Below are 11,343 nucleotides of genomic sequence, written 5' to 3'. Positions count from 1 at the left end.
GTCGAATAAACTGTAGTCCACAGAAATTTGGAATTGCATTTTTATCCTGCAGCAGCTCTGCTATCCTTCAGTGGGGGAATATATCCATTTTCTCATAAGATTCTCTTACCTGTGGTTATTAGGCTGACAAACCACTCTAGACCAGTATTTTGCAGATACTCTCATCTGGGTGAGCCTTTGATCTATATTAGAGGTCAAAATAGGTCAAAAAATTAAGCATTTGGACAGGTAGAATATGTATTCAGGAACTAAGGAGCATACAGATTTTGGAAATTTATATATATAAAATGCTGAGGCCTAAAAACTCTCGCTATCTGATCTCAGGAACTAAAAATATTTGGAAAGCAAACAATACTTTTATACATTATCAGTTTGGACAGATTTCTTGTGTAGATCAATATGCAACTTATGTTTATTATTAAAGTATAAAATATTTATCTCTTCTTAAATGTTTGGAATTAAAGATGAGTAAGATTTTTTCTGTCAATGTTGAGCTCACAGTCTGGAGTAAGAGGTGCTGACTGCCATGTTGAAGGGCAAATGACAATATTTCATAGTCATATATAGTTAGGGCTAGCCGTCAAGATGCCATAAGGTGACCCTGGTTTTAAACCAAGTTTATCTCCCAATAAGGTGTTTTCTTGCCCCAGCTAAATTTAGTCATATGTCAATGTGTCTGTGAGCTATGAGCTGTTAGCTACTAGAAGTTTAAGAAAGAAATATGCCCACAGGGATTTAGGTAAAGAGGTCAAAGCATTTGTCAAAATTTTCCTGGAATGAAACACTGATGATCTGAACATTTCCTTGTATATAAATTTTATCTCTAAAGAATTAAACAGAACAATAATTATTGAAATCTAGTTAATGATATGCATGCTGAAGTGTCATGTTTGCAACTAACTTTGAAATGCATCCCAAAATAAGATAAATTGTAGGATGGGTAGAGGGACATGTATGTGGTAAATCCAGTATAGTAAAAGAGTAACTGTAGAATCTTAATGGGAGAATATTACTGTACGTTATACATTTTAATAATTTAATTTAGAAAAAAAGGGACCAGCCAGGTCAAGAGTGGGAGCTAAGGGGAGCTATCATAAAATAAAGCTCAATAAAATACAACAAAGAGACTTAAGTCTGGTACCAATTTGGCAAAGAAGAATTATCTTATCTATAAGATGAATGTGAAAATCAGATTCCAAGATAAAAATCTGGGTTTGAAGCCAATAAAAGTCGATCAAAAAGCAAAGACAGAAGTTCACAGGTTCACAGGAACACTGATGGACAGATGTTACTTTTTTTTTTCTTTTTGCCTTAGACCTTGTCCCCGAGAGCATGTTTTTCTCAATTTTGGATGCAAGGTCTTCTAAACCAAGCATTTCATAAACATACTTGAACAAAATTTCCTAATTAACATATATTTTCTGATTGTATATAATGCATCAAGATAGGCAATCATGCTTCATGATAAGCTTCCAATTGGATAAAACTCAAAATCACACTCTATCCTTAAAAGAAATCATTTCAATTGGGTAATAAGTGCTCACAATAAGCAGTTTTCCATGATTACAAAAAAAAAAGTTCTGATTGGGAAAATATGCTTACTATAGCAAGCTCTATGTAGCAGTTACATAAATTGTCCTTCATTTCTCATCCAATATACAAAATTGTTAGCTTTCTATACTTCTTATGTGGTTGCATGTCCTCCTCTGAAGGGTCACATGACCTGGGTAACAGAGCATAGATAAACAAAGGCAGAAACAGGAGGCATGCTGAAAAATGGGCCGAATTATTCTCCTGAAGTCTCTCCTAGCTATGAAAAAGCTCTAGAATGTTTGGGATTAAAATCCACCTGATATTCTTCTTCCCCCTTCCTTGCTTGGTATGAGGTTGATTTTCAATAAATGTGGTTAAATGAATGACTGATATAATTGGTAATCATAAAGTTAAAGGGGGAGAAGAGTCCAAATTTAGGGAAGAATAGTACTGATATTAATAAACATATATTTGGTAATAGAAATAAAAGAAAACATATAACAAGCATGTGTAAAAAATGGTTATGGTAAGTCAAGAAGAGAATTAAAATCAAAGTTTAACTTATTGCTGGAACTAATGGTAAAGATTTAAAAGAGCAGTGTTCAGTTTCAACATGCTATTACCTCTTCTTTCCTCCCCAAACGCTGTTACCTGCTTCTTCCTCTCAACATCACAATGAACTGAACAAAGAAATGAGCCAGAATTTAAGACAATTATCTGCAGGAGCAGCAAAAACTATAAAGGTCTCATCAACAGGCCTGAAATGTTGATTAATTTCTGGGAGATATGAGGCTTGTCAGCCTTGTAAGATAAGGTTGTTGTGCTGTCAGCTTGTTACACAACATGAGCAAAAGCTGCTCAACGAAAAAGTGGGCAGTTTTCATCCAGTAAGTGTCTGTGTTTGTCCGGGCCTTGTGAGAAGCAAGCTATGAGAGAAAATGGGGAGGGATCCAAGGGAGGCTGGGACAGCCATCAGATCAGGATTCAAATCTGACCCTGAGTGAGGAGAGAGGACAGGAAGGAAGCAATTCAATCTTAGATTGAAGTTCAAAGGAAAGTTCATTTCCACAGGGCTGTTGAGGAGCCAAAGGCTGCTGTCCCAGGATTCCTGCTTCTCTAAGGAACAGACCTGCCTTTGAGTCCCTGCCACTCTCTCTCATTGGCAGGAGCAGCCTGTGGGGAGTGTGGCTTCCATTAAAATGGGGCAATAGATGTCAGAACACAGCAGCTGGGGCTCTCCGTGAACTCTGCCCCTCGCGGCCCAGGCCCGATTGTGCGCTCTCATGGCTCCACAGTCCACACTTGCTCCACCCCACAGATTCAAGGAAATCGCCTCCATTGTCCCCACGGGCCTCTCTTCCTCAGGAAAATTTTAAATAATGTCAATAATTTGAATTTTTAATAGGGAGGTTTGTGAGAAGAAGAACAGATAGCCCCAGCCTCTGCAGTTGATCTGGGGGCCACCATTGTTCCCCATTCTCTCCCTCCTCCATTATTTGTTTCAAAATCCCCTCATCCTGGGCTATCACCTTGCCAGTTAATGGTGCCGTATACATGATGGTATGACCTAAACCTTCATTTCTGAAGGCAGTAAGCTCTTGACAATTACCCTCTTGGTCTGGTGTTGCTGCACTTGTCCATTCACAGTTACAGTGGGGCTGACTCCCATTTGTAAGAGCAGCCCTACCTCATCCTGGGATCAGTGTCAATTTCCCATGCTGGTGACTCCTCTTCTTTCCTCTGGGCCCTGGGAGCAAAGAATCCAAAGTGCCCAGGCAGCAAACACAGCTTGTACCTCGATGGTGCCCACAGTATATAACTGCCATTAGGAGGCATGGGAACAGCATCTCCCCAGTCAGAATCTATTGCTTCTTGCTAGATGAGACAACAATTTCTGGTGTGATAACAAGTATTATTTTTGTGATATCTTTCAGACTTTTTCTTTTTAATTGGAATCCTAATGCCATAAAATCACTTTGGAATGAGCTATAATTTTCCCTCCTTCCAATGCACACTCAGATTGTTGAAAGAAATAAATGAAATAATGCATGTAAAAGAGATTAGTGCTTGACACAAAGTAGGACTAAATAAATATTGAATCTTTATCCAAATCTTTCCCGATGATAAGCTGTATTTATAATGAACACTGTATTTAATATTGCTATTGTAGCATCAGTTTTTCATGTAACACACAATAATAACAATAAAAAACCAATTTGTGTCACACACAGCGCTTGGCATGAGCATGAAAAGGAAGGGGTTGCCTTTAAAACATTTAGCGTTGAACTCTGTGTTCTTGTGTCTCTCTTTTATACTCAGTCTATAAACAGGCCATGGTGGCCCCTGTCTTACACAAATAACTTAGACCTTACCACTTAACAAAAAGTTAAAATATCCTTGAACATTTGAACATACTATTATTGAAATGAGGGCATTTGTTTTTTTCAGGAGAAATTACCAAAAAATGCATTACCCCAGAGTCATTTCATTATATTGTTTGTAGTTTGGTAAGTGGCACAGTTTTCAACTAGTTCATAATGGATGTTTAAATTTGCATCTAGATATTACTCATACTTTGGATATTTAATAAAGCAAACAAGTATTCATCTTCCTGAAACTTTCTCTATTAAAAATATGGGATTTTTTAATTTCAGTGGCTGATTAAAACTTTTCACTTTATATCCTCTGTGGTTTACACTGTCTGATGTTAATTAGCAAGAATTCATTAAAAAAGAGAGTATAGTATATCTCAGTGAAAAATCAGTACCATTAGTAACACCAAATTCTCATTCCCCAGAAGCAAAAAAAGAAAAAGAAAATTATACTTTTTTCTTTGGTCTCTCTCTTGGTCCTGTCACAATATCTTGAATATTTTGAATATTTTGCTTTAAATAACATTCCTACCATGGTATTCTGTAGAATTACAGTAAAAGCTCTATTCTTATTAAAAAAATCAGCTTTGTAGCAGTGTTTAATTTACTGAAAAAAAAAAAGACTATTTGAGCAATGAAAAATCTCCTTTAAACAAAAAAATACCAGTTGAAGAAAAGAAATAAACATCTTAAATCTTTACAGTGAAAAGGTGAGACAAGGAGAGTCAGAGGAAGAAGGATAAAAGAATGGGCAAGGGAAGAAACAATAGGAAATCAGAACATAATTATTATGAGATATACAATGTTGGGGACATTTTCAAAGAACTTTTATTCCATGTTATAGTTCAAACTTAGCATATAAATAGCAAGTTCCAAAAATGGAACTTTAAACTATTTTCTCAATTATTGGTTTGGAGTTTGGAAGGGATGCAGTTCCGAGATTGTTCCTACTGACTAAAACATAGAAGGGGCCAGGACAAAAGGTTTTTGGAGGCTGACTCCAAAGAATTTTTAAACTTTTTTGTCACTTTTGAAATGGATGGTTTTATTATCATTTTTATAAATAATCCACTCCTCTTCCAGAAATATTAAAAGAATAAATTAATTTCCTTTTATTTTGTACATTATTATTTTCAGGATAGAAAAGTAGTGCTTATAATTTCGTGACCACAAAATAATAAATTAATTTGTATTACACTATAATGGATTGGGACCAGCTCTAGGGACTGAGCAAAGAGGGCAGGTTTTACGGGTGCCCTAAGGGAAGAGGCTCCAAAATCTTACTAATGAATACATTTCCCATGTCGGCTGGCTGTGGGACCTGAAATTCTCAGTAGAGTCACTGTCAAAATTAAGGATTCCAGAAAGCCTCAATAACAATGCAAATATTTCACCAGCAGTGAAAATACTAATCTACTATCATTAATTTTAAAAATTATAAATAGCTAGCTTCCACTTCTTAAAATATATGAATTTATTGAAAAGACATGAGAGGGAAATGCAGAAAGAATGTGTCAGGTCAGGTGTGGACTCAGGATACTGAAATAGCTTCTGAGATTGCGAAAGTGTAACGAATAAATCTGTGTTAGGTATTGTCATCTGGCACCTCTGTGGAATGTTCTACTCTGTTCTACTCTCTTCCTGTTTAATACCCCCTAAATTCTCCTTAAAACCTCCTAAATCACAGGGGCTGTATGGCTAAAAACTACATTTCCCAGATGCCCTTGCAACTAGTTTTCCAGATGAGATTAGCTTCCACCATTGAGATGTCCTCATTAGAGTTTAGAAAATGAAGGATGTGGGGGTCATTCTTCCTTATTTAGTGGAGCAGGCCAATAAGCAGAATGCAGCAGATGTGCCACGTGCCAGAGCTTCCTTGTCTGTCTACACCATTGAAATAGATGTGGGTGAAATGCCTCTGTGAGGTTGGCAGTGGTGCAGTACTTTCCTGACCACGAGGTGGCAGTAGCATTTCTTGACCTCTAACTTCTCACTCCAGAACAATTTTGTAAGCACCTTAATTCTGGTACTGAATTCCTTTCTGCTTAAAAACAGATTCTATTCCCTGCCATCAACACTGACAAACAAGCTCCAAGGAGTCAGGAATTAGGAATACTAAAGAACTAACAAAGAAAGAAGGAAAATAGATGCAAACCACCTGTAGCAATGCTAGCTAAACAAAAGAGTTGCTTCAACCAGGGAATTTATATGTGCCACTTAATAGGAAAGTAGCCAATCCCCATGAAATACAATTAGAATCCTCTGGACACAGTAAGGAGTGTAAGAGGGCAGCTACAAGTACAGGGTATTTGGGAGAAGCAGACTTTGTCTTAGGTCTGGATCTGAAGTGCCCGCCTAAGGGCAGTAGACTTAGATGGAACAGAGCAATAACCTGGTAGAAGGAAGGAGCAACGTGTGAGTAACTCACTCTCTCCACATGCAGCTTGTGGCTTGCTTGTATAGTTAAATATTAGAAAAGTTTGGTGCTGGGTAAGATTTTTCATTTATATGTCAGCTTTGACAATTCAACATTTTATGGCACAGATTGATAGCAGTGGCAAGATTATCCTTCAAACTTATAAGTGTTAAGAATGTTTTTGTTAAGAAAGAGGGAAGAAAACTTGGTAAGAAATTGAGGCCTAGGTCTCTTGCTACACATCTTTGGTAAGAAGTGGTAAAATCCTTATAGAAGATTCTGGGGACAAGTCTTACCAATTGTCTTTGGAGGAAATAGACTTATCCCTAGGGGAAGTAGCTAAGTGGACAGACAGAGAATTCCAAGCTTCTATTGGCATCATTTACGAAAACTAAATCTCTAAAGGGCCAACTAGAAAATTGGAACAGAAATAAATCAAACCTTTTTAAAATTACTGGAATGCCTTTTCTTCTTGTTCCTGTCGTCACCTGAGCAGATATATTTATTCACAAAGTAACTTGCTTATGACCATTGATCATCGAAAAGACTATAGAAGTAGTCAAGGGTCATGACCAGATGTCCAGGACATCCAGGGAGTAGTCTGTTTGTTAAAGAGCTAGGACACTTTATGGAAAAGTTCTGCAGAGGCTGGTGATCCCTGCTACATAGATCCTCAGATTAAATAAGGGTGTCTTATCACTAATTCTAGATACTGATGAATGGAAGGGATTATTTGGGCTGACCACAGATGCTCAATTATCTGCAAACATTTGTAAGCAGTCTCATCAAGATGGCAAATCAACTAAATTGATGCAGTGGGTAAAGGTAAGAGTTTGCCAGACTAATTCTGAGAGCACAACTCTTATAGTCCCACTCTTTCCTTGACTAAGAAATAGAACCCTCCCTCTGAAGCACAGGAATATGTATTCTTAGGTTGTCGTATGATGATCAAAAAGAGATACCCAATTTAATGCTAGTAACTGACCATGACAGAAGCTGTGGAGGGGAGTTCTCCAATCTCAAGCATCTTATGTAGCCATGCTCTTGGATGCCAAGAAATTATTCAGGTGACACACATGATTTACTAGACCTGTTATCATTCATGGTACTAAATAATGAGAAGATTTGTGCTATCCAAAAGAAAGGTGGTACTACATAGGTGGAGGGAATTACAAAAGAATAAAAAGAACAATAACCAGCTTTATTGGGTGGGCTTTTAGAAGGCCGTTGAACAGTGTAAAGAAGAAGGGGGAAATTGACAGAATCCCTACCCAAAAACTCATAACATATTGTCATCTTTTGGGAGCTAAGAGAGCATCTTCAAAGCTAAATTTGACCCTTGCTCCTCAAAAAAGGCCCCTTCAAATTCACTCCATATATTGCAGCTTGGATAAATTCAGATTTGCCTATTTCAGGATCAAATAAGGTATAGCAATGTCTGCCTGTTACCAGGTTTTAACTGGACACGGTTAGTATTGCTTGAGTCCTTCGTGGTAATAAATAATAAGCAACAACAATTACCTTTTTGGTAGTAAATATTAAGATGGTAGCAAGAGATCACTACTTTGAATAAGAAAATGGTTGCAACTAGAGTACTGATTCCCATTAACTCTTTTTTTAAACAGCCCTATCTAACAATAAATAAGACAGTCTGTTCATGGGACCAACATGGAGACAGACAGACTAACAGGGATTAAATAAAGAAATTCCCTTTGGATGAGATCATGAGAAGAAAGAAGTTAAAAGATTTACACATGCTTGTGTCCCAGGCATTACTCATCAAATGCTTTTTCTGCATGTATTAAGATGATCATATGATTTTTATCTTTTCTTTTATTAATGTAGTGGTTGTTGAACCATCCTTGCATCCAAGAGATGAATACCACTTGATCATGGTGTATGTATCTTAATTTATTGTCAAATTCAGTTTGCTAATGTTTTGTTGAGAATTTTTGCATCTGTGTTCATCAAGGACATTAGCCTACAGCTTTTGTTTCTGGTAGTGTTTTTATCTGGTTTTGGTATCAGGCTAATGCAGGCCTCAAGAAATGAATTTGAAAGTGGTCCCTCTTCTTCAATTTTTTTGGAAGAGTTTGAGAAGGACTGGTGTTAATTTTTCTTTAAATGTTGGGTAGACTTGACCAGTGAAACCACCTGCTCCTGGGATAGAAAAAATTTAATGTAATCAGCAAGTGGACCTGAGTAGTGCAGGGAGAAGATTGTAATGTATGCTAGCGGTGCTATTGGTACCCTGCCCAAATACCCCTTAAGGTGAGGAGTACATCTTCCCTAGCTTATGTGAGTGTTGGCAAATATCCACTCACACCTGCTCCCCTATCTGGAGAATTTCCCTCAGCCAAACGGAAGCCAGTTTGACTGGGAGGCTACATGCCAGCCCCATCCATCTCCCTGAGGTAGAACCTGGCCAAAGACTTTCCAATCGACTGCTCTGCCCGCCTCTAGCTGGACTAAGTCTATAGTACCTTTCCCTAAAAACTTCACAGTGATATCACACTAGGCACTCTCCGGACCCAATTCTTTCCCCCCCACCATATCCTGCTTCCCTCACTTTCTCCTGAGAGCATTCCCACAATAAACACATGTGTAAGAATCCCTGTATCAAGCTTTGCTTCTAGGCAACCTGACCTGTAAGGCTTGGGAACAAAATTAACATAATAGGAATCTGAGCAAACGAGGAACCAAAGGAGCAGAGTGAAGGCAGGCCGACGGAAGGCGAATTTTCTCTACTCAACAATTCTCCATGGGTTTACACTAAAGAGAGTCAGTGCCACTGGACATATATACAACAAAAGTATACAAAAATTACTGAAGAAATGAGTGAAGTTACAAACACAGAAACAAACTACTGTAAAAGTAACATAGGCAGGTGGAGCGCCCGGGGGCCCCAGGCCGCGCGGAGAAGGAAGGCGGCCCCGCCCGGGCCGCCGACCTGGCCCTCAGCCCGCGGCCCCGCGCACCCCGGCCCCGGGCCCGGCCGCCACTGCCATAGCCCGGCCGCTAGTGCCCAAGTTCACAGAAGGCGCTGCTGCTGGAGCTCAAGGGACTGCAAGAGGAGCCGGTGGAGGGCTTCCGGGTGACCCTGCTGGACGGGGGCGACCGGTACAACTGGGAGGTGGCCACCTGCGGGCCTCCCAACACCTACAACGAGGGCGGCTACTTCCAGGCGCGCCTCAAGAGCCCCATCGACTTCCTTACTCCCTCCGGCCTTTCGGTTCCTGACCAAGATATGGCACCCCAACATCCAGAGACTGGGGACTGTGCATCTCCATGCTCCGTCACTCAGTTTGTGACCCCCCCCCCCCCGGCGTGGTGAGCTGCCCTCGGCGCGGTGGGACCCCACCCAGAACTCAGGACCATCCTCCTCGGCGCCACCTCCCTCCTCCACCGACGCAGAGCCTCACCGGCCAACGTGGACGCCTCCGTGATGCGCAGGAAGCAGGAAGCGGGAAGCGAGCGAAGGCAGGACCGGGAACACGCGGACATCACCCGCAAGCAGGTCCTGGGGACCGAGGCGGAGGCGGAGCGGCGCGGCGTGCAGGTGCCCACGACTGGCCGAGTCCCGCGTGACGACCGAGGCCCCAGCGCCCACCACGTCTCAGAGCTCTTCCACAGGACGACGAGTACGAGGGAGGACGACGAGGCCGAGGCACGGCTGCTTCCGGCACGACGAGGACGACCCGGGCAACGAGGGGTCCTGACACCGCGTCCCCACGTATAGGCTTACAGATTTTACCTCAAAAAAAAAAAAAAAAGGTAATATAAATATCTTAGTCATATTAAGTAATATATGCCTCAGAATGCTGTTGAGAAATCTTAGAGCAATCTCTTACGGTCTCCAGCTACTGCTTAGCGATTTTCACAGTTTCTGTGAGTCGTTGATTTAAAACCTCTGGATTAAACCCATGCAAGGCCCCGCTCTCACATGTATATTCTCTACAAAAGGATATACCCCTCAGTTCTTTCGCACACATCCTCAATAAACTACGTGTATTTAGAAATCGTTTACAGACAGGTTTTCATGCATCTATTGTTTGAACTATAAATTTTACAATTGATTGTAGCAAGTTGTGATGGTTAAGTTTACATGTCAACTTGGCTGGGCTGGGCTATAGTACCCAGTTATTCAGTTAAAAACTAAATTAGGTGTTGCTGTGAAGACATTTTGTAAATGTGGGTAAGATCAGCAATTAGTTAACTTTAAATAAAGAAGATTATCCTCAATAATCTGGGTGGGCCTGATCCAATCAGTTGAAAGACCATAAGAGCAAAACTGAAATCTCCCTGAGGAAGAAGAAATTGTCACGAGACTGTAGTTTCCAGCCTGTGAGCTGGCCTTACAGATTTCGAACTTTCCAGCCCCTGCAATCATATGAGCCAAATGCTTGAAATAAATCGCTATATGTATATCTGTGTGTGTGTGTGTGTGTGTGTGTGTGTGTGTGTTGGTTCTGCTTCTACTTGTTTTGTATTATTGGTTCTATTTCTTGGAGCAAACTGACTGATACAGAAGTTAATTTTTTATATAGTAATATTTGGTCTAGAAGCAACTAACATAGTAATAGCCTCTCTCATTAGTTCAGTGCCTTGAGAACTGATTTATAGAACACATTTGCAGATGCTTGTCTGCCAAACATCAATTAGTCCAGAAGACAGCAGAGAATCTAATCTTCGTTTTTAGATAAGTGGTTCAAATATGTTGTCCTGCTGATATATCATTGACTGTATAAAGTCTGGAACATTGTCTCTGGTTCTCCTGTTTTTAGTACTTATCTCTAGATTTGTCTGTTCCTCCGGAAGCTATTGATAATTACAATCTATATTTTGAATCAGTTGTTTTAACTCCATACTGCAAGTCACATATCCACCTTTTAGACACAAGACTTACCTACTGGCCACAGCCCAATATTTATCCCATGACACAGCCTGATAACTCCACTAGATCTGGCATTTTCTGATCGACCCCATCTAACAGCCTTCCATGCCTTGGTCTTATACTATATC

At 40.1% G+C, this 11,343-nt stretch overlaps 1 pseudogene; it reads left to right on the top strand.

Moving 5' to 3' along the window:
- Nucleotides 1-5,694: 5,694 nt before the first annotated feature.
- LOC133102212 (ubiquitin-conjugating enzyme E2 R1-like) lies at nucleotides 5,695-10,040 on the top strand (annotated as a pseudogene).
- Nucleotides 10,041-11,343: the final 1,303 nt, after the last annotated feature.

This window comes from Eubalaena glacialis, chromosome 12 (assembly GCF_028564815.1).
Source record: "Eubalaena glacialis isolate mEubGla1 chromosome 12, mEubGla1.1.hap2.+ XY, whole genome shotgun sequence".
Taxonomy (NCBI): Eukaryota; Metazoa; Chordata; class Mammalia; order Artiodactyla; family Balaenidae; genus Eubalaena; species Eubalaena glacialis.
Note: the sequence above shows the minus strand (reverse complement) of the source record. Positions and strands in the feature narration are given on the sequence as shown.